The sequence below is a fragment of the Erpetoichthys calabaricus genome, chromosome 13 (genome assembly GCF_900747795.2).
Source record: "Erpetoichthys calabaricus chromosome 13, fErpCal1.3, whole genome shotgun sequence".
Taxonomy (NCBI): Eukaryota; Metazoa; Chordata; class Cladistia; order Polypteriformes; family Polypteridae; genus Erpetoichthys; species Erpetoichthys calabaricus.
The window spans coordinates 121,376,896-121,385,759 of record NC_041406.2 but is presented as its reverse complement, the minus strand read 5'-3'; the positions used below and the strand labels follow the sequence as shown (position 1 = coordinate 121,385,759).

General features: G+C 37.4%; 1 protein-coding gene across 2 annotated transcripts in view; it reads left to right on the top strand.

Annotated features, from left to right (window-relative positions):
* Positions 1 to 8,864, top strand: part of LOC114641910 (mitochondrial folate transporter/carrier) — a 60,912-nt gene that overhangs the window by 35,429 nt on the left and 16,619 nt on the right. The gene's annotated exons all lie outside the window — the stretch shown is intronic.

The following is an 8,864-nucleotide window of genomic DNA, read 5'->3' as shown; positions in this document are numbered from 1 at the left end:
ACACACATATATATATATATATATATATATATATATATGTATATATATGTGGATGTGTAAATGTGTGCGTATATATATATATATATATATGTAGATATGTGTATATGTATATATGTATATATCTATACTAATTAATAAAAGGCAAAGCCCTCACTGACTGACTGACTGACTGACTCATCGCTAATTCTGCAACTTCCCGTGTAGGTGGAAGGCTGAAATTTGGCAGGCTGATTCCTTACAGCTTACTTACAAAAGTTAGGCAGGTTTCATTTCGAAATTCAACGCGTAATGGTCATAACTGGAACTTCTTTTTTCACAATATACTGTAATGGACGGCAGCTCGATGGCCGTGGGAGGAGGAGTTGAGTGTCACGTCATCACGCCTCCCACGTAATCACGTGAAAAGACTGTGAACGCAGTAGGGAGAAATGAAGGAGGAGCCGCAAACAGCAAAGAACAAAAAATTCATTAATCAATTGAGAAGGGAGCGAAACAATAAGCGAGCGAGTAAAGCATACAAGCATCTTCATAAGGGAAACAAAGCACGGTGTAAAACGTAAGTTTAAATTAAGTTTATAGAAACGCTCCCGCTGCGGATTGCAATAACATATTCGCGAGATAAAAGAACGCAGTAGGGAGAAATGAAGGAGGAGCCGCAAACAGCAAAGAACAAAAAATTCATTAATCAATTGAGAAGGGAGCGAAACAATAAGGAGCGATTGAAGCATACAAGCATCTTCATAAGGGAAAAAAGCACGGTGTAAAACGTAAGTTTAAATTAAGTTTATAGAAACGCTCCCGCTGCGGATTGCAATAACATATTCGCGAGATAAAAGTTTAATGAGAAGACACGAGATATAAATGAACCACACGCCGTAGCGCAACGTTAGGGGCTTCACCTCTGGCGCTGACGATAGAGATTCGATTCCGGAGAGGAGATGCAGTGAGTGTGTACGCCTGATGAGCCCAGAATTAGGGAGAAACACATGTCGCATACTCTGAATTATTTGAATGTAAACTATTAAAACCATTCTATGATCTGCTTCTGGGAACAGAAAGAGGGCACGTGGCGGACGTAAGGCGACTTGCTGACAAACCACAAGCGTGACCTGGCAGGTAACCACCCATACAATCAGATTGTGATTCAGAAAACGAATGCCATGAATGTAATTACCACGATCTACATACTGTCAAATAAACAAAACACACGCCGTAGCGCGACAGCTGTGAAAAGGGAGCTTCACAAAAAAACAGATCCTTAACAAATTGTTATTGGTATATTTTTGATCCGTTTAAAAAGGTTTTCTTTTCTTCTTAATAAAAAATTAAAAACAGTACTTCGCCGCGACGAAGCGCAAGAAGTTGGCTATATATATATCTGCTTCTCGCAATTAAAAGAGGGCACGTAGCGGATGTTAGACAACTTAATGACCATGCATAAGCGTTACCTGCCAGGTAACCACCCATACAATCAGATTGTGATTCAGACTAGGAATGCAATGAATGTAATTACCCCGATCTACATACAAGGCGAAAGTCTTGTAACATTCAAAGATGATGGTTTGGGATAAGTACACCATGGAACATAAAAGAGCTTATGAAGCCTTGAACCGAAAAAAGCAAAATCTCAGAGATTGTAAAAAAAAAAAAAAGGAGTTAATGTCGTTTTACTCGCTGTAGATTTTAGTCAAACATTACCAGTTATTCTACGAGGGAGACCAGAATATGAACTCAACGCGTGTTTAAAATCCATGCTTCTCCCACGGTCGGTTATATGTCGCGTGTTCTCGGGTAGGTACACCAAATAATGTATACATTTAAGTATGTAATGGGCAAAGAAAAAATGAGGTATACCCGAAGGCACTGCAGTAGTACTCAATGTAACTTTACTTCTTAAATGTTAATGTTTTACTGTTTAATAATTTATATGCTTCTTATATGTTGTTGAAATTCTTTTATCAAAATACCAGTGACAGCGCAATGCACGATAACATAGAGTGAATATACCGTACGCATCCGCCCACGGCTGCCCTGGTGTGCGCAGATAGGAGTTGATTCTACAATAAAATAAAATAAAGATAAAAAGAGTAACACAATCATCACCCATAAAGCGGATAGCAGACGTGACGTACTATATGTGTACCAGATTTCAAGTCAATAGGTGAAACGGTTTGTGAGCTACAGGTGATTTAAAATCCTGGACAGACAAACGAATAGCCACGGTAGCAAATTATAGAAGAAGATTTTACTGTTTAATAATTTATATTTATACGAAATGTGCTTCTTATATATTACTTCATATTCTCATATGATAATGATGTTAATGTTGTTTATATTGATTTCTATGTTATTGTAAGTGCATGTATGTGTGTATATATATGTATGTGTGTATATATATGTATGTATGTATATATATGTGTGTGTGTGTATATATATATATGACAGCAACACTCATAACAATGCCAACACAATTACATTGACAATCATGTTACGTTATTTTTAAAATGTTTCCTTTACTTTTTCATAACCTCTTTAACACACTACTTCTCCGCTGCGAAGCGCGGGTATTTTGCTAGTCACATATTAAGATTTTCATATGTTTAGAGTCCTGGAGACCTCATCCATCAAGCTGCCTCCCCCATTTGGCTATTCCATGGCTGAAACAGTGCTGGGCCAGCCAATCCGATGAAAGGACCCCACTTTTCCACGATTCCTGCAATCCTCCATCAGGGATGACTTTACCTTAGGCAGGCAAAACAACTTGGCAGGTGGGCTGTGGCACCAAGTGCCACATTTGAGTACCGAGAAGAGAAACAGAATAGGTGAAGGTTAGAATCCAATTATATCAATCATGTTACTTATGTTTTAGTGCTAATGACTAACAACAGAGATGCAGTATGTACAGTTAATCAGCAGCTCTAGTCAGGATATGCTAAACTGAAGTAGTGAGTCTTCAGCCAAGACTTAAAAGCTGAGACTGAAGGGGCATCTCTTATAGAAGCAGGCAGACCATTTCACAGTTTAGGGGCACTGTAACTAAAAGCTCAACCTCCCAATGTTATTTTATTAATCCTTGGAATCATAAGCAGACTGGCATCTTGAGATCTTAATGTGCACTCAGGTTTGTAAAGTCATGATAAGTTCAGACAAGTAAGCCTGACCTTGGCCATTTAATGCTTTATATGTTAAAAGGAGGATTTTGAAATCTGCCCTAAACTTAACCGGGAGCCAGTGTAAGGATTTAAGAACTGGAGTTATGTGTTCGTATTTTCTTGTTCTTGTAATAATTCTTGCAGCCGCATTTTGGATTAACTGAAGGCTGTATAGAGAACTGTTTGAATATCCAGTGAACACCGCATTGCAGTTGTCAATCCTGCTAGAGATAAATGCATGAATTAATTTCTCAGAATCCTGTTTATTTAGAAAGCGCCTTAATTTCCTAACATTTTTAAGGTGGAAGAAACATGTTTTGGACAACTTTGTAATATGCGCTTTAAATGACATGCTAGAGTCAAAGATAACTCCTAGATTGTGGGCTGATTTAGTAAAATTAATTAGGATTCCAACTAAGTTAAATGATAACAAAATATTGTTGTGATCAGTGTCATTCCCTCCAACAATTAACATCTCTGTTATATCTGTGTTTAAAGACAAGTAGTTCTCATTCATCCACTCCATTAATTCGCTAACACAACTAATTAAAGACAACATCGGAGAAACTTCATTTGATTTAAATGAAAGGTATAACTGGGTGTCCTCTGCATACGAGTGAAAATCTATACTAATAAAAGGCAAAGCCCTCACTGACTCACTGACTGACTGACTGACTGACTGACTGATTCACTCATCACTAATTCTCCAACTTCCCGTGTAGGTAGAAGGCTGAAATTTGGCAGGCTCATTCCTTACAGCTGACTTACAAAAGTTAGGCAGGTTTCATTTCGAAATTGTACGCGTAATGGTCATAACTGGAACCTGTTTTTTGTCCATACACTCTAATGGAGGAGGCGGAGTCACGTATCACGTCATCACGTATTACGCCTCCTACGTGATCACGTGAAGTGAAAACAAGGAAGAGATTTACAGCACGAGTCAAACGCGGGAACAAAGGTAAATGACGTTAATTGTTGAGTGTCTTTTAATACTGTGTAAGCATACATATTAACAGATGTGCAATTAAACGTGTGCATTTACAGGGTGATTTCTCAGGCTTAAAAGCTCGCCTTTTATCAAACGCGGGAACAAAGGTAAATGACGTTGTTGAGTGTCTTTTAATACTGTGTAACCATACATATTAACACATGTGCAATTAAACGTGTGCATTTACAGGGTGATTTCTCAGGCTTAAAAGCTCGCCTTTTATTAAAAAGGTAAATGCTGTTTTCATTCTGAAGGGCACAAACCACATTAGATTTCATGCTCAAGAGTAAGCTCAGCACACAGCTTGGTCATATTACAACCGGAAGGGTGAACTGACAATATGGTATACAAAGAGATCCTTAAGAAATAATTATTGATTAATTTTCCCTCAGTTTAAAAAAGTTTACTTTTCTTCTTAATAAAAATTTTAAAGCGGTACTTCGCCGCTGCAAAGCGCGGGTATTTTGATATATATCAAAATATATCGCATCATCACGCCTCCCATATAAGCACGTGAACTGACCCGCTGCCGTTTGCAATGCCATATTCACGAGATACAAGTTTAATGACAAGACACGAGGTATAAACGACAGTTTGGATCACTTTGGGACAGAGTTAAAATTGCTGTGGCCAGAAACTTTTAACTGCCGGATCTTAGCTAACATTAAATAAACCCGTGGACATCGCAACATCACACAAGACAGCGGCTCACGTGAAGTGACTGAACGCAGCAGGAGTGATCACTTCAATGAATCAAACCTATTCAAAAAACACATTTCACAATTGATAAGGTACGAAAACAATAGATAGATAGATAGATAGATAGATACTTTATTAATCCCAATGGGAAATTCACAATATGAAACCGATTGTGGATTTCCGTACAGCCACTGAAACTTTGTGACGGCACGAGACTTCAGGTGACGTGTCTGCAAAAGAACCTCATTCAGGCAGAATTTTCTCATTGAAGAAGTTCATAAAGTCTGTACTGCTAATATCTGTTGGTATTTTGCACTGGTGATCTGAATTTCCATTTGTTAATTTAGCCACTGTTCTAAACAGTACCCAAGGATTTTTATTATTGCTATCTATTATTCCAACACAATTATAGTGCTAGTCTATAGACCACCAGGGCCGTATACATTGTTCATGTCTGAATTTAGCAACCTTTTATCTGACTTGGCTATAAATTATGATCACTTAGTACTGATGGGAGATTTTAATGTACACATTGATGTGGAAACTGACACTTTTAGCAAATGTTTTACTTATTTGTTAAATTCAGTAGGATTTTGTCAGAATGTCAAAGGTCCAACTCATAATCATAACCACACATTAGATTTAATTATAACTTACAGAGTTGAAATTCAAAATTTAATTATTACTCCATTAAATGAAGTTATTTCTGATCACTACTTAATTACATTTGATTTAGTCCTGCCCTTGCCAACACACTCCCAGATTAAAACAAAGACAGTGCGACATCTAGATTGTAATTCTGCTTCAAAATTTATAGATACTTTGAGTAAGTCGAGTGTAATTGTGGAAAACCATTTAGATCACTTAACATCAAATGTAAACACGGAAAACAATTTAGATGAGCTAACATCACATTATAATGTGACCTTGAGAGATGCTGTGGACACAGTGGCTCCCCTTAAAACGAAAGTGATAAAAGCACATAGAAACTCTCCCTGGTTTAATGAAAACACTCGAGCTCTTAAATTAGAGTGTCGAAAACTGGAACGCAGATGGAGAACAACAAAGCTACAGGTCTTTCAAATTGCACGGACAGAGAGTGTTAATAAATATAAAAACGCCCTCTTTAAAGCTCGGTCAGAATATTATTCTACATTAATAGATAGCAATAATAAAAATCCTCGGGCACTGTTTAGAACAGTGGCTAAATTAACAAATGGAAATTCAGATCAACAGTGCAAAATACCAACAGACATTACCAGTACAGACTTTATGAACTTCTTCAATGAGAAAATTAAAAATATAAGATCCCAGATCTCTGCATCACAGTACAAACCAAATACTAGCTTAGCAGACCCTGTCTCACGTTGCACTCAGCACTTTAGTAATTTTAATCCTGTAACTGAGCAGGAAGTCTTAAGTTTAATTTCTAAAATGAAGCCCACTACTTGTTCCCTAGATCCAGTGCCAACAAAACTAGTAAAAAGTGCAATGGATGTTCTTGCTGCGCCTATCCTAAACATTATCAATAGTTCATTATTCCATGGCACAGTACCTGATGCACTAAAAGTGTCAGTCATTAAACCATTACTTAAAAAGTCAGACCTTGACCCACATATACTAAATAATTATAGGCCTATTTCAAATTTACCGTTTCTCTCTAAAATACTAGAAAAAGTAGTTGCCAGTCAGCTTCAGACACACCTTATGCATTACAATTTATTTGAGAAATTCCAGTCTGGTTTTCGCACTGGTCATAGTACAGAAACGGCACTAACGCGGGTTGTAAATTACATTCTGATATCCTCTGATGAAGGAAACTCCACTGTAATTATGTTGTTGGACTTAAGTACAGCATTTGACACCATCGACCATTCTGTTTTACTGCACAGGCTAGAAAATGATGTTGGGCTTACAGGCACCGTGCTCGCTTGGTTTAGTTCTTACTTATCAAATCGATTCCAATATGTACAGAAATGTGCTGACAGTACTCCATCATTATACACAGAAGTTCAATATGGTGTCCCGCAGGGCTCAGTACTGGGACCTTTACTGTTTTCACTTTACATGCTTCCACTGGGATCTATCTTTAGGAAACATAATGTTAATTTTCACTCGTATGCAGATGACACCCAGTTATACCTTTCATTTAAATCAAATGAAGTTTCTCCAATGTTGTCTTTAATTAGTTGTGTTAGTGAATTAAAGGAGTGGATGAATAAGAACTACTTGTCTTAAAATACACATAAAACAGAGAAGTTAATTGTTGGAGGGAATGATGCTGATCACAACAATATTTTGTCGTCATTTAACTCAGTGGGAATCCCAGTCAATTTTACTGAATCAGCCCGCAATCTAGGAGTTATCTTTTGACTCTAGCATGTCATTTAAAGCGCATATTACAAAGTTGTCCAAAACATGTTTCTTCCATCTTAAAAATGTTAGGAAATTAAGGCGCTTTTTAAATAAACAGGATTCTGAGAAACTAATTCATGCATTTATCTCTAGTAGGATTGACTACTGCAATGCGGTGTTCACTGGATGTTCAAACTGTTCTTTATACAGCCTCCAGTTAATCCAAAATGCGGCTGCGAGAATTATTACAAGAACAAGAAAATACGAACACATAACTCCAGTTCTTAAATCCTTACACTGGCTCCCGGTTAAGTTTAGGGCAGATTTCAAAATCCTTCTTTTAACATATAAAGCATTAAATGGCCAAGGTCCGGCTTACTTGTCTGAACTTATCATGACTTACAAACCAGAGCGCACATTAAGATCTCAAGATGCTGGTCTGCTTATGGTTCCAAGGATTAATAAAATAACAGTGGGAGGTCGAGCTTTTAGTTACAGGGCCCCTAAACTGTGGAATGGTCTGCCTGCTACTATAAGAGATGCCCCTTCGGTCTCAGCTTTTAAATCCCGGCTGAAGACTCACTACTTCAGTTTAGCATATCCTGACTAGAGCTGCTGATTTAACTGTACAGACTGCATCTCTGTTGTTAGTCATTAGCACTTAAACATAAATAACATGACAGTTATAATTGTATAATAACCCTCACTTATTCTGTTTTTCTTCTCGGTACTCAAATGTGGCACTTGGTGCCATGGCCCACCTGCCAAGTTGTTTTGCCTGCCTAAGGAAAAGTCATCCCAGATGGAGGATCGCGGGAATCGTGGGAAAGAGGGGTCCTTTCATCGGATTGGCTGGCCCAGCACTGTTTCAGCCGTGGAATGGCCAAATGGGGGAGGCAGCTTGAAGGATGAGGTCTCCAGGACTCTATACAAATCCAAATCTTATTATGGGATATATCATCTACTGTTAAATTCTGCTCTGTACTTCTAAAATTTATATTTTTTATTTCTTACTATATTGAGAAATTGTTCTGTTCTGTGTACTGCATTGTATTGTATTGACCCCCTTCTTTTGACACCCACTGCACGCCCAACCTACCTGGAAAGGGGTCTCTCTTTGAACTGCCTTTCCCAAGGTTTCTTCCATTTTTCCCTATTCGGTTTTTTTTGGGAGTTTTTCCTTGTCTTCTTAGAGAGTCAAGGCTGGGGGGCTGTCAAGAGGCAGGGCCTGTTAAAGCCCATTGCGGCACTTCCTGTGTGATTTTGGGCTATACAAAAATAAACTGTATTGTATTGTATTATTAATGTCGAATAGTATTCTGCACGAGCTTTAAAGAGGGCAAACATTAAGATTAAGAAGTAAACATTAAAATGAGATATCAGCAGTTAAAAACCCTTAAATCGTTATAATAGTAGTCATTAACCTCCCTTTTATTACATTTTTCTCAAAAAAAGATGTAAAAAGCATTACATTTTTTGGCTTGAAAAAATGACATTTTTATTAAATCTCATCTTTCTACTGTAAAACGTGCAAAACACAAAGTCAGAAGTGTTAAAAGTATAGTAATTATACAATAATAATGATTAATAATAGTATGAAATAAATGATAGTAATGAAGATGGTAATATCATATATACTGTCAAAGTATGTCTTTTGTGTGGTATGTCTT